At 39.0% G+C, this 15,907-nt stretch overlaps 1 protein-coding gene and 1 pseudogene across 5 annotated transcripts in view; one reads left to right on the top strand and one right to left on the bottom strand.

Moving 5' to 3' along the window:
• ABL2 (ABL proto-oncogene 2, non-receptor tyrosine kinase) overlaps positions 1-15,907 on the bottom strand; it is a 114,315-nt gene that overhangs the window by 30,281 nt on the left and 68,127 nt on the right. The gene's annotated exons all lie outside the window — the stretch shown is intronic.
• On the top strand, positions 10,014-10,357 carry LOC309850336 (small ribosomal subunit protein eS24 pseudogene; annotated as a pseudogene). Its single transcript has one exon. The product of its transcript is annotated as a small ribosomal subunit protein eS24 pseudogene (transcript).

Here is a 15,907-nt window from a genome sequence, read left to right as displayed (position 1 = left end):
CCTGGAATCGAGTCCCACACTGGGTTCCTTGCTCACAGGGAGCCTGTTTCTCCCTCTGTCTGCCTCTCTCTCTCTCTCTGAAAAATAAAATCTTAAAAAAAAAAAAAAAAACTAATGGTGGCACCTGGGTGGCTCAGTGGGTTAAGCCTCTGCCTTCGGCTCAGATCATGATCTAAGGGTCCTGGGATCGAGCCCTGCATCGGGCTCTCTGCTCAGCAGGGAGCCTGCTTCCCCCTCTCTCTCTGCCAGCCTTTCTGCCTACTTGTGATGTCTCTCTGTGTCAAATAAATAAAATTAAAAAAATTTTAAAACCTAACGATATATTTTATGTTAGCTAATTGAACATAATAAAATAATTTCTTAAGAAAAATAAATATACAATTTATTTTTTAAAAGCTAGCTATAAGATGAGTAAGTTCTGGGCATCTAACATATACCACAGTGATTATAGTTAATAATACTGTATTATCTACTTGGAAATTGGCAGAGTAGATATTAAATGTTCTTACCACAAAAAAAGAAGTAATTATGTGATGTGATACAGGTATTAGCTAATGCTGCAGTGGTAATCATTATGAAATACCTAAGTATCAAATCAACACACTGTACACCTTAAACTTACGCAAAATGTCCATTATATCAATACAGCTGGGGGTGGGGACCAAAAGTAAAATCCTTAGAATCACTCAGGACTCTTTTTTTTTTTTTTTTTAAGATTTTATTTATTTATCTGACAGAGATCACAAGTAGGCAGAGCGGCCAAAAGAGGGAAAGGGAGAAGCAGGCTCTCCACTGAGCAGAGTTTGACATAGGGCTCAATCCCAGGATCCTGGGATCATGACCTGAGCTGAAAGCAGCCACTTAACTGACTGAGCTACGCAGGTGCCCCTCAGGACTCCTTTTCTGCACTCACATACTACATCTAATCCGTAAGGAAACCTTATTGGCATTGCCTTCAAAAACATACCCAGGATCTATTAATTTCTCACGCCCTTCACCACTATTACCCTGTTACCACCATCATCTCTCTCCTGGGTTTCACCACACTCTTGATTTCCACACTTCTAGCCCTTGTTCTCTGTCTATTCTCAACACACCAGCCAGTTTATAAAGCTTAAGTCAGATCATGTTACTCCTCTGCTCAAACTCTTTGATGGTTCCCTACCAGAGAGTAAAAAGCCGAAGGCTTGCGAGAGCCTGCAAGGCTCTTCACAACTTGTCTTGCCCATATTTGTCTATACTCCTCCGCGGGTTTACCTCATTCTGGATACTGGCCTCCCTGCCATTACCTGAACAAGGCAGGCACGCTCCTGCCTAAAGACGTTTGTACTGGCTATTTCTTCTAAAACATTCCTTCCCCAAGACATTCACATGACACTTCACTCAAGTGTGTCCCTCCTGATATAGCATTCTCTGACTACCCTATTTTAAAATGTGGCTATTCCTGACAACACTCCCACCTCCCCCCACGTCTCCTTCCCTATTTCTCTCCATAGCTCTTACTACCTCAAAGAATATAATTTACTTATTATATTCATGTATATTACCTAACTCCCCCCAACTAGAATATCGATTTTATGAAGACAAGGATTTTTGCCTGCTTTGTTCACTGATAAATTCCAAGCACCCAGAATAGTGCATGTATGTAAGAGTCTCTCAAAAAACATTTGTTGAATAATGAATCATGTGTAGTGTTATATTCACATGCTATGGTGCTATGAGAGAACAGGATAGAAAACAAAACTCTGGATCACAAAAGGTTTCAAAGAAGAGAAAGCATTTAAATTAGATGAGCAGGATCTGTGCACTGATGAGATAGCTGACAGGCTGTCAACGCGTAAGGACATGTCTACAACATGTGACTCATCTGTACTGGAGACAAGCTCCATCAGCTCAAAGAAGGTTTGTTAAAGGCAAGTTCAGCTTAAAAACCACATTACTTGAAAAAAGGCAGGGGCACCTGGGTGGCTCAGTAGGTTAAGCCTCTGCCTTTGGCTTGGGTCATGGTCTCAGGGTCCTAGGATCCAGCCCCACGTTGGGCTTTCTGCTCAGCAGGGAGCCTGCTTCCCCCACTCTCTCTACCTGCCTCTCTGCCTACTTGTGATTTCTCTCTGTGTCAAATAAGTAAATAAAATCTTAAAAAACAAACAAAAGGCAATGAGCACAATTTTATGTAAACAAGAAAAGATTATTATAGGCCAAACAATACTGTGAATAGTACTTTGAAGTCAAAGTACTAAAAGAACCATGACTTGGAAAACAATCCTTTTCATTTCTCACTCCCCTTCTTCCCATCTCTGCTTCTGTGATCTTTTTGGTCAAGTCAAAAATCGTACTTCCTGGGGCGCCTGGGTGGTTCAGTGGGTTAAAGCCTCTGCTTTCGGCTCAGGTCATGATCCCAGGATCCTGGGATCGCCCCACATCGGGCTCTCTGCTCAGCAGGGAGCCTGCTTCCTCCTCTCTCTGCCTGCCTCTCTGCCTACTTGTGATCTCTGTCAAATAAATAAATAAAATCTTTAAAAAAAAAAAAATCTTGCTTCCTTCCTTTCTTCTTTCTTCCCACTCATGCTTTTGTTCTCATAGAACTAAGGGTCAATTTCCTGTACAATCCGTCTGCACAGGATATCCACTTAAACACCATCCTATCCGCTAGCACCAAACAAAAGGAAAAATGTTCTGAAGACAAAAAACATCCTAACATTTTCCTAAGACCAAGAATGAACATGTATTAAATCATGAAGAGTTAAAGAACTAAATGCAGGAGAACAAGCTAAGGAATAAGGGCAAAAACAAACAAACAAACAAACAAACAAAAAATCCATAGGAAAGGCAAGTAAATGTCACCATGTTATTTATTCAGTGGGTCTAGTCTATGCCACTTTACTTGTCGGCTTAAAACAGACACAGCTGGATGATTCAGATGCACTGTGCCCTCACAAATCCAAGCGGGAAAGCTGGGAATGGGTTTCTGCTTTTTTGTTTTTGTTTTGTTTTTTTTTTTTTTTAAAAAAAAAAACAATGTGAAGTGACTACTATATATTAGGTGCCTTAGCGGGTTGATCTTTCATTTAATCACTATTACCGAGGTAATCATGGACTTAATTAAGATGAGACAATAGACTTGATTTTCACCGATGCAACACAGGACACAGCTAGAAGAAATATGACTATTAAGTAAAGGTAATTTTATTACTTTTATCTGAAAGACTTGCTGAAGACAATAAAAATAAGGCAAAAACACAGAAACAGCAGTTTGTACAAAGTAAATTATCATGATTAAAGAAGTTAAAAATCCAGAATAAGACTCAGGCTCAAGGGGCACCTGGGTGGCTCAGTGGTTTGGGCTGCTGCCTTCGGCTCAGGTCATGATCTCAGGGTCCTGGGATCGAGCCCCACATCGGGCTCTCTGCTCCGCAGGAAGCCTGCTTCCCTCTCTCTCTCTCTCTCTCTGCCTGCCTCTCTGCCTACTTGTGATCTCTGTCAAATAAATAAATAAAATCTTTAAAGAAAAAAAACAAAGACTCAGACTCAAATTCAGAGACAATTCCTAAATTTAATGTTTAATTTTATTAAAAAACACTTTTACCAATTAGTCATTCAATAACTTTTATCATTTTAATTAGAAATTCATCAGGAAAGTAACTGGAGAATTAAATACAAACATTTTTCACTTGAGGCATTTATTTCCAAGCATTTACAAATCTGTATCTTGCCAGAATTCCACTTTATCTGATTGCTTATTCTCTAAGAAGCTACTACTTTTTAATATCTCTTTTAACAACTATGTAAGGTAGGTGGATAAATCATTCAGCAGCTCTCAGTATAGCTTAAGTTCTTCATATCAAGCAAGACATATCTGAACATCACAAAATATTACATATTATTCACTATTCTTTCTTTCAGTAAGTACTTACTGAGACCCTACCTATGAAATACCAGAAACAAAGCACATAAAACTTCCCTGCCAATGAGGACAGTTAACAGTAGAGAGAATTTTTCTGAAATCTCCATTCACGCTTGATTACTGTGAATATTCACACCCCACCCAAGCTATCACCTCTGAACCATACCTGTCAAGTTGGGTACAGCAGTGTCTGAGGCCTCACTACTACACAGGCAGCAAAGCGAAGACGTGTCCTGATCCCTGCCATAATTATTGGGTGAAAGCAGGACTGTTCCAAGGACCATTCTTCTGACCAGAAGCACAAAAGTTAAACTGTTCTATGTAGAGGAAGTCTTAGAATTCCACTCCCTGATAAGCCATACCACATGCATGTGGCATTTACTCATGTATTCAGTGGCCACAGGGAACCAATAGGAGGGTAGGCATTTACAAGTCCCAAAGTGGGTGGAGAGTAACCTAAAGGAAAATGTCTAGTAATCAGCAAAGACTGAGTCACAACAAGGTTATTCAGAAGAACCTCTGCGAATGTTTTGAAGGAAAAGAAAAAAATAAGTAAAATAAAAACCAACACACATAAGAGTAACAAATAATAAAATATGTAGGGATCAGTATATATAGATGGGATTTTGTTCCTAAATGGATGATGATGTAAGCTGTAGAGAAAAGTTTCCTTGGAGAAAACCTGTTTACAATAAAATACCAAATATACTTTTAAAAGAGGAAACGCCCTAAGGAGACTCATCTTTTGCGTCCCTTAAATTAGTTCAAGTAACCACAACTCCAAAGTCAAAGAAATAGTTACAATCTGATTCATGAGCACAGAAGCCAGGAAATAACTGCCTTCACTAACATTTTGGCTCTACAGCTTAATACAGTTAAAAATATGGCATAAAGGGGCGCCTGGGTGGCTCAGTGGGTTAATAAGCCTCTGCCTCCGGCTCAGGTCATGATCTCAGGATCCTGCGATCAAGCCCTGCAGCGGGCTCTCTGCAAAGTGGGGGGCCTGCATCCCCACCCCCACCCCCGCCTGCTGCTCTGCCTACTTGTGATCTCTGGCAAATAAATTTTAAAAATCTTTTAAAAAAAAATACAGCATGATTGAGACAACACAGATAGACCTAGAGGGTATTACATTAAGTGAAATTTTCAGACTAAGACAAATATATGATTTCATTTAAATGTGGAATCTAAAAAAGGAAACAAACAAATAAAACAAAAAGCAGAAACAGACCCATAAATACAGAGAATGATGGCTGTCAGAAGAGAAGGGGGTTGGGGAGATGGGCGGCTGACACAGGTTTCCAGTTATGGAATAAGTAAGTCATGGGGATGAAAGCTATAGTGTAGGGAATACAATCAATGGCACTGTGATAGCACTGTGTGGTGACAGATAACTACACTTGCGGGGAGCACAGCATAACATATAAATTTATTCAATCACTGAAACTAATGCAACATTGTGTGTCAATTATATCTCAATTTAAAAAATAAATAAAATTTTAGGGGCACCTGGCTGGCTCAGCTGGAAAAGCATGTGACTTTTTTTTTTTTTACAGATCTATTTACCATTGGAGAAAGAGCGAGCATGAGCAGGAGGGGCAGAGGGAGAGGAAATCTCAAGCAGACTCCATGCTACTCGTGGAGTGTGGAGCTGGAGGCAGGGCTTTTATCTCATAACCCTGACTGACAGACAACAAGGTCCGAAGACCATGACCCGAGCTGAAACCAAGAGTCTGACACTGAACTGCCTATGCCGTCCAGGTGCCCCAAAAGAGCCATCTTGATTTCAGGTGGTGAGTTTGAACTCACACTGGATGTAGAGATTACTTAAATAAACTTAAACAAAATAAAATAAATAAACTTAAACAAAATAAAAATAAATTTTTTGAAAAATAAAAACATGTCATGACAGTGTTGAGAATTTCTGAATGTTAACACTTGAAAAAGCAAATCTTTACTAATATATAGGAACAAAGTTAAATAAAATGTAAAAATCTGAGATGAGAGTACTTTGTTGAGAATTAAACTAGTAAATCTGCAAATAGTACACTAAATTATTCAGTGGTATTATCTACAAAACTAACACAAGAATGCTTCTAACTGGGTGCCTGGGTGGCTCAGTCAGCTGAGCATCTGCCTTTGGCTCAGGTCATGACCGCATGATCCTGGGATCAAGTCCCCCATCAGGCTCCCTGCTCAGCAGGAAGTCTGCTTCTCCTTCTCCCTCTGCCTCTCACCCCTGCTTTACTCTCTCTCAAAAAACAATAAAATCTTTTTATTAAAAAAAGTATTTCTAAGAACACTCATTGATCAATATTTAATAAGCACCTACTTTGTACTAGCCACTGTGCTAGGTTTCAGGTCCATAATGGATGTTTCCATTGTATTGTAATATACCAGGACTGAAACAGTGTTTTATAAAGTTGAAACAAAATTACAATGTAACCTTAGAGAAAGACTGTCTCTGAATTACTAAGAGCTTAAAAAAAAACAAGGCTTATACTTTCAATGAAATTAACCTTTTATAAAGCCAGTATTGTTAACATCATGGGAAAAGCAAGAGTTAAATGACTAATAGTTACCTCAATTAATGACTCAAATACCAGGTGTTTCAAACCCCAGGTTGAATTTCTCCTTCCCTAGATAATCTTTAAAAATGTAACAGTAAGGGGCACCAGGGTGGCTCAGTGGGTTAAGCCTCTGCCTTCGGCTAGGGTCATGAACTCAGGGTCCTGGGGGAGAGCCCCGCATCAGGCTCTCTGCTCGGTGAGGAACCTGCTTCCCCCTTTCTCTCTGCCTGCCTATTTGTGATCTCTCTCTCTCTTCAAATAAATAAATAGTATCTTTAAAAATATATAACAGAAAGGAGCTCCATAATCCATATTCTATACACACCTATATTCCATACCACATAATTTACTATTTAGCCAGAAAATCTGCTCTTCAAATTACTAATAATAGCTACAACTCAGAAAACTAGAAAAATTAAGACACTACAAAAGTATAATATAAAGAAAATAAATACTTTTGTGATTCTATGCTGCTTTTAACTATCTAAACTATCTAATAACTTCTAAATATGAAAAAGAACACATGCAAAACTAATCACCAAAAAATAGTATATGAAACCTAAGGAAATTAAACTCAACAAAACCATTAGAAAGACAAGTTCTTCTTTTTAAAATTCTTTGTTTTCAGTTTATAAAAGTAACACATGCTTATTACAGAAAATTTGGAAACAATATATAAAAAGACAACAGCACATCACCCACTTCTACAGCCCCATTTGTTATATCATTAAAATAACATTGATAGGGGCGCCTGGGTGGCTCAGTGGGTTAAACCGCTGCCTTCGGCTCAAGTCATGATCTCAGGGTCCTGGGATCGAGGCCCGCATCGGGCTCTCTGCTCAGCTGGGAGCCTGCTTCCTCCTCTCTCTCTGCCTGTTTCTCTGCCTACTTGTGATCTCTGTCTGTTAAATAAATAAATAAAAATCTTTAAAAAAAAAAAATAACATTGATACCTTTGCATTTGGCCCTTTTTTTTTTTTAAAGATTTTTTCTTTATTTATCTGACAGAGATCACAAGTAGGCAGAGAGGCAGGCAGAGAGAGAGGAGGAAGCAGTCTACCTGCAGAGCAGAAAGCCCGATGTGGGGCTCAATCCCAGGAACCTGGGATCATGACCTGAGCCGAAGGCAGAGGCCCAACCCACCGAGCCACCCAGGTGCCCCGCATTTGGCCCTTTTAATCTGCATGTTTCATTCATTCAGCCAATTATTTCTTGAGTGGCTACTATGTGCAAAGCACTTCACCTTAAATATCAGGTGCTAGGCAAGAAATGAAGTCCGTAACAGATGAAGATAATGGGTTGGAGAGGGGAGGAATTTCACTACTTTAAAGAAGGTGAGGGGTGCTTGGGTGGCTCAGTCAGTTAAGGGTCTGCCTTTGGCTCAGGTCATGATCCCAGGGATTAAAGCCCATGTCATGCTCCCTGCTCAGGAGGAGTCTGCTTCTCTCTTTCCCTCTGCTCCTCTCTCTTTACTCCTTCCTGCTCCATTCTCAATCTCTCTCTCTCTCTAATAAATAAATAAAATCTTTATAAGAAGAAGAAGGGGGGAAGGAGGAGAGAAAGGAGGAGGGGGGGGGGAGGATACAGACATACAGCATACAGTGTTAACGCCATCTGTAGGAACTTTTCAATGCATGTAGATATATGACGACTACATAACACAGTGAAAAGAAAAATCTGTATGATGGCAAGGTTCCCATATTTCACTTGAGGTGGCAAAATACTGAATTTAAGTAGTGTGAAAAGTTCAATATGTATACTGAAATCCCTATAGTAATTACAGGAAAACCTATCCAAAGAGATAAATCCAGAAACTACAGGTAAGTGATATGGAATATTAAAAAGACATTAATAATCCAAGAGAAAGCAGAAAGGGGCAAAGAGATGAAGTAACAGAAAAAAAATATTGTAGACTGAAATCCAAACATATCAATGGTTAACATTAAATGAAAATGATCTAAATACAATTATAAGCTAGTTTGTCCTAATAGATACGTATGATAAAACTACAGGCTATCTAAAAGAAACTCACTTCAAATATAACCATGGAAGTAGGTAAAAATAAAAGGATGAAAACATATGTCCACAGAAAAACCTGTATATGAACCTTCATAGCATTATTAATAATAGCCAAAAGTAGAAACAACCGAAATGTCCCATCAGTTAATGAATAGATAAATAAAACAGCTCAGCAAAAATTTTTTTAAAAAGGGAGGGGGGGAATACTAATACATGCTGTAACATATATGAACCATGGAAACATGTCAAGTGAAAGAAGCCAGTCAAAATGAACGCATGTTAGTATGATTCCATTTAGATGAAAGGTCTAGAATTGGTAAATCCGTAAGACAGAAAGTAGCTTAGTGGTAGCCTAAGGTTGGGATGTGGGGAGGAATACAGAATGATTGCTAAAGGCTATGGGGTTTCTTTTTGGGGAGTTATGAAAAAAATTTTTTTAAAGATTTATTTATTTGACAGACAGAGATCACAAGTAGGCAGAGAGGCAGGCAGAGAGAGAGGAGGAAGCAGGCTCCCCACAGAGCAGAGAACCCGACATGGGGCCTGATCCCAGAACCCTGAGATCACAACCGAGCTGAAGGCAGAGGCTCTAACCCACTGAGCCACCCAGGCACCCCAGGGGTGATGAAAATATTATAAGAGTAAATTGTACTGATGGTTGAAGAACTTTGAATATACTAAAACCATTTTATCATACACTGTAAGAGGGTGGATCTGTATTTCATAAAGCATTAAAAACATTATGCTATGGGAAAAAGGGCCAGATTTAAAGTCTACATGTTGCAGGGCACCTGGGTGGCTCAGTTGGTTGGACGACTGCCTTTAGCTCAGGTCATGATCCTGGAGTCCCGGGATCGAGTCCCACATCAGGCTCCCAGCTCCATGGGGAGTCCTCTTCTCCCTCTGACCTCCTCGCTCATGTTCTCTCTCACTGTCTCTCTCTCAAATAAATAAATAAAATCTTTAATAAAAAAAAATAAGTCTACATGTTGCATGATTCCATTCATATGAAATACCCCAAAAGAGCATGTATATATAGACAGAAAGCAAATTAGTGATTACCTGGGACTAGAGCAGGAATGCTGACTGACTATAAAATAGTACAAGGAACATTTTGGGTGATGGAAATATCCTAAAACTAGACTGTGGTGAGAGTTACAAAACTATGTACATTTTTCAAAAAAATCACTGAATTATGTATCTTTTAAAACTTAAGTTTTATGAAATGTAAATCATAGCTCAATAATGCTATTTTTCTTAAAGAACAAAGGGTAAAAAACAAATTCAGACTTTTGTTCTCTGAAATGTATCATCAAATGATAAGCCACGGACAGGAGAAAATATTTGCAAGTTACATTTTCTGACAAAGGATGTATCAAGAACTCTCAAACTCAACAGTATGAAAACAAACCAACTTCCAGCGGACCAGGAAGTTCAAAAGCATAGATTCTTCAAAAGACAAAACCACTGTGGTTGCCAGGGGCCAGGGGTCAGGCAACCTGGTCCCTGCGGACCAGGAAGTTCATGACCAACTGACTAGTTCAGCGCAAACAATGGTTATTGATGTCCTTTATCCTGGAAAGGCAACAGTACCTAAGACAGAAATTCGGGAAAAATTAGCCAAAATGTACAAGACCACACCAGATGTTATATTTGTATTTGGATTCAGAATCCATTTTGGTGGTGGCAGGGCAACTGGCTTTGGCATGATTTATGACTCCCTGGATTATGCAAAGAAAAATGAACCCAAAGACAGACGTGCAAGACATGGCCTCTATGAGAAGAAAAAGACCTCAAGGAAACAGCGAAAAAAAATGCCAAGAACAGAATGAAGAAAGTCAGTGGACTGCAAAAGCCAATGTTAGTGCCGGCAAAAAGAAAAGAAGTGTCTAGCAGTAAGCTGGAGATTGAACAACAGAAGGAGTAAAGATGCTGCAGTGGCTTTATCTGTGGTGATTGTGCAGATTTTTCATGAGAGGATTAATAAACTAAGAATGTTAAAAACAAACAAATTTTCTAGTCCAAGGACCTTTTCAACTCCTGTACCTATTTCCAAAAAAGTTTACCACTTTACACTAATAACAATGTATAGATGTTCATTTCACCAAGGTGTATATATGTATGTATGTATATATAATTAAGATTTAAATAATTGACATTTAAATAAATATTTATTTATTAAAATAAAATTTAAATAATTTAATATTTAAATAAATAAATAATGTTTAAATAAAATAAATAATTTTTTTTTAAAGGCAAACAAAAGTAACTTGCTTAAATTCACAATTTACTTCCCAATTCTTTGGCTAACTACACAGTAATTTATTCCTCGTGACATAAAATATTTTCTCGTTTCTTTTGCTATTTGTTTCCTATTTTTCAAGCTGTTAAGAGGCACAAGCAATAAATCAAAATAATAAACAGGAAATATACAAATATATAACTTCTAGTGGCACTCTTCCCTCTAGATATGACAAAGAAAAAAATCTGATTCTTCCCTATGTAGGCCCTCAATTTCAAACAGTTCATCACTGGAGCTGTCATTTCTTTTCTTTTCTTTCTTTCTTTTCTTTTCTTTTTTTTTTTTTTTTTTTGGAGCTGTCATTTCTATACCAGCATGTATTCTTAGAGTGGACAGCCACACCAGATGAACTATCCCCAACAGATCATCTATCCGTTTTTCCTATCAGCATCACACAGACAGCATTACAGCATCCAATGCACAGAAAGGTACTTTCTAAGACAGGGGTCTTTTCAAGTAATATTTTGGGACGGAATGGTAGACCTCAAAACATGTTCAATTCCATTATTACAGAGTGAAAAAACAAAGCCAGTGTCAGAACCAAATGATCCCTAGTGTGGCAGGTGCCACAGCCCTGTCTGCTGCTAACCCTCACCCCTCAACCTCCCAACACGGCAGCTGACTAGAATTCTAAGAGAGCAGAGCACCAATTCCATGTCATGCTACTTCACTCTTGGTGTTCACCACCTTACCTTTCCTTTTGTGAATTCAAGGCTTCAGGAATAAAAACTGGCCTCTCATTACAAAAACCAATCCCTAATGTTAAGTTTTTTGTTTTTTGTTTTTGTAATCTAAGACCTCAGGCTCTGTTCTAAGTAGCCCTGGGCTCTGCCATTCAAAACATGAGGTTTCAACTTGGTTAAGTTATTTACAATATCTGAGTGTCCAGTTTTCATACATAAAATAGAAAGAAAATGGTAAGTACTTTTATGTAGTCCTTAAATGAGATTAAATGGATGTAAAGTGTTTACGGGAAAACCTGACACTGTAAGTTAAAACTTTAGTACCTTCTGTTCTAAAAGTATACCTTCCTGCCTGGAAAATACATCTACTAAAAGATAAGAATACATTTGTTGAGCTCGAGTTAGACGATCTGTATAGCTAACAAGAAGTCAAAGTTACAGAAATAAAAGTAAGCAACTCTAAACTTTTTTGCAAAAGTAACTCTCTTAAGGTCAGTTAGTAATAGTAGTTATAGATGATCTCCCAAGCTCTCATACACTCTTAATTTGAGTATATCACAAAAAGTCACAAGAATCAAAATGCTATTTTAATGAGGACCATACTTATACTCCTCCTTTGTCTATTCAAATTCTGTATTATCTTTCCAAGTGTAGCTCAAGTTCACAGATTTCTCCCTGAACCCTACCTCTCTGACCATTTCTGATTAAGTACTCTCTGCCTTTGCCTAGAACAGCAACTGTCATACTATATTGGGACATCTTCTATAGTGTATTTACTATAATTTACTACTTCCTTTTTTTGTCTTTTTTCATCCAGTATGATTAAGTTTCTACAGGTATAGAACCATTATGTTTCTCTGTCCTATGAAACCCAGCAAAGTACTTTACTAATAAATAATGACTGGTAAAAAGGATTAACTCATTTAAAAATTCAGTGAGACTTATTGTTACAAAAATAAAACCTATTAAGAGCATCTTTTCCCTTTTTCTACACTAGTGTTTCTGAAACTTTTTTTTTCATTACCACTACTCTAAGGACTAAAATTACATTTAACTTAAATTAACTAATAATTTAGCTTAATTCAATTTCTCCCTAACAAGAGAAAGTAAAAATTAAAAGGGTAAGTAAGATTTTATAAGGTAGCACTGAGATTTGGAGGGTCACAAACCACTGTAAATACCTAAGTTATTATCAGGCCTGTTGAGAATGCATGTTCTATACTTAACCAAATCCTCCAAACACTTGAAGGTCCGAACAGGACTCATTTGTTCCTATTAGAGTAAGAGCTTTCTCTAACTGCAAAACCAAAGATGTCAACACACTTCAGACTCAAAGTTTTCTGTTACAGAGAAAGGAAGAACACGTTTTCCTAAGCAGGGGGTAAGAACATAAACACACACGCATGCATACATGACAAAGGCAGAGAAGAAAAAGCATTGAGCATTTTAAGTTTTACAAGACCAGACCAAGACATGTGGGAACCTGGGTAGGCTATTAATACAGCTTCAAAACAACACTCCTTAAATGTATTCAACATTTACTCATCAAGAAGCCTGAAGTTTGTGCTAAGGGAGAAGGGAAAACAGAAACAAAGGAGTGATCTGGAATAACTCATCTCTAGCGCTAAACTCAGGAGTCCTGACTCAGCAAGAGACCCTGCAGTTAACCAGAATTACCCACCTCAGCAGGCACTTTCCCATGCCCTTTCGTGGTCTAAGGCTCTAGCCCAAACAGCTTATGAAAATATTCCCCAACACCACAGATAATACTCTTTATGAGAGGATTTTTAGAAACCGATTTCTTCTCCTTGTTTCACTTCAGGTGAACCTTTAGAAACACAATCTGGAGAGGAGCCCAGCTGGCCCAATCTTTAATCCAGCTCAGTGATTCTGCTGCATGAGAAACTTGGCCTGATTAGAAGAGACAAGAAATCTATGTGTCTTTGTCAAGCAATGGGAGATATTTATGAGCCGAATGACACAGACAACCTTGACAACCAGACAAAAGAAGAATTAAGACTATACTGAGATACAGTAAGTAATCATTGTAGATTTGTGAGAAGTAGTAACACATTGACTGTGCTATTTAAAGAACACTGGTCTAAGACACCTGGGTGGTTCTGTCAATTAAGGTTCTGGTTCTTGATCTCACGGTCATGAGTTCACGCCCTGGATTCAAACCAGACATGGGGCCTACTTCGGGCGAGGGATGAAATTGGGGAACCTAGATGGCTCAATCAGTTAAGTGCCCAACTCTTGGTTTGGCTCAGGTCATAATCTCATGGAACTGAACCTGGTGTCAGGGTTCACACACAGTGTGGAGTCTGCTTGAAGATGCTCTCCTCCTACCCCTCCCCACACAGGCATACAGACTGAGTGAGTGAGTGAGTGAGTGTGTATGTCTTGTAAATAAATTAATCTTTTTTTTTTAATATTTTATTTATTTGACAGAGAGAGACACAGTGAGAGAGGGAACACAAGCAGGGGGAGTACGAGAGGGAGAAGCAGACTTCCCGCTGAGCAGAAAGCCTGATGCAGGGCTCAATCCCAGAACCTTGGGATCATGACCCGAGCCAAAAGCAGATGCTTAACACCTGAGCCACCCAGGGACCCTAAATAAATCTTTTTTTTAAAAGAGTAAGGGAAAAAAATAAAAAAAATAAAAAAATAAAAGAGTAAGGGAAGAGGACTGCTCCTGATGGACCCCCTGCATTTACAGAGACCAACTAAAAGTTTGCCTCAGAAAACTAAGCAGGGATAATAGCCTGTTCATGGCATAGACAATGACATATTCAAGAAATGTTTTGAAGAAGGGAGTTGACAATTATCTAGTAATAGAGGATATAGGAAAGGAAACTAATAGGGGCACCTGGGTGGCTCAGTGGGTTAAGCCGCTGCCTTCGGCTCAGGTCATGATCTCAGGGTCCTGGGATCGAGTCCCGCATCGGGCTCTCTGCTCAGCAGGGAGCCTGCTTCCTCCTCTCTCTCTGCCTGCCTCTCTACCTACTTGTGATATCTCTCTGTCAAAGAAATAAATAAAATCTTTAAAAAAAAAAAAAAGGAAACTAATAAATCTATCTCTAGTTTGGAGCAAAATGATTTCAAAGCCAGAGTTGTAAGACAAGAAATATAAATGAGGTATATCCACTAAGGACATTACTTTAGGAATTGTCAACATGGTTCAACATTTAATACAAAAGGCAATGGAAAGCAGAATTTCATCAAGACATTTTTTAATCAACTAAAAAAGTGGCAATAATCACAAGGACTGGTATCACTGGGACAAAATGTAGTTAACAAGGCTTCGGCCCCCTTTAGACGCTCTGGGGAAGAATCCATCCCTGGCCCCTGTTAGTTTCTGGTTGCTACCAGCATCTCTTGGTTTGTGGTCACATCACTCCAATCTTCAAAATCAGCATCTTCAGAGCTCTCTGCTCCAGCTTCATATCATGTATGTGACGTTTCCCTCTGTCTCCCTCTTACAGAGATACTGACTGCATTTAGGGCTCACTCAGGTAACACAAGATAATCTCTCCATCTACAAAGACATCTCCTCTCCCCACTTTTTTGCCATGTAACATTTACAAATTCCAGGGATTAGAGCATGGGTATCTTTTGAGGGGGCACTTTTCACCCCACCATAGCTCCCAAATCTCTCCAACCCCAAATCTCTCTCCTGGTCAGTTGACTCCAAGAGCCTCTAAGTACACTCAGATATCCTAAAAGAACCAAAAACCCATTTTGTTCTTCTGCTTTTATTTCTTTTTCAGTTTAGCATGTGTATGTGCATGTGTGTTCTTGCTAATGGCATACCCATTCACCCAAGTATTTAATCCGGACACCCCATCATCATCCTAGAATCCTCTTTCTTCCCTAATTCCCTCTAACACTATTATCCTACAGATTCCAGCTCCTAAATCTCTCTCAAATCCATTAACTCTACTCCCTTACCACCTGTCCTCATTTAGGCCCTCTTTATTTCCGTGCCTGAGCTGCTACAACATTCATCCACCTGATCTTCTTGATTTCAGTTTCACTCTGCTCCAATCTAATACCCACATTGCCTCTAAACTGCAGTTTCAAAGGGCAAGACCACCTAGAGTTATGTTTCTACTTAAAACCTTTAAGGTTGGGATGCCTGGATGGCTCAGTGGGTTAAAGCCGCTGACTTCAGCTCAGGTCATGATCCCGGAGTCCTGGGATCAAGCCCAGCATCAGGCTCTCTGCTCAGCAGGGCACCTGCTTCCTCCTCTCTCTCTGCCTACTTGTGATCTCTGTCTGTCAAATAAATAAATAAAATCTTTAAAACAAACAAACAAAAAAAAACCTTTAAGGTTTAAGGGGCTGCTGGGGGGTGGGGGGGCACAATCAGTTGAATGTCTGACACTTGGTTTCAACTCAGTTGGTGGTGAGAGTCCTAGGATCAAAC

This window comes from Mustela nivalis, assembly GCF_964662115.1.
Source record: "Mustela nivalis genome assembly, chromosome: 16".
Lineage (NCBI taxonomy): Eukaryota > Metazoa > Chordata > Mammalia > Carnivora > Mustelidae > Mustela > Mustela nivalis.
The sequence above is the reverse complement of the archived record's forward strand: the minus strand, read 5'-3'. Positions and strand labels throughout refer to the sequence as shown.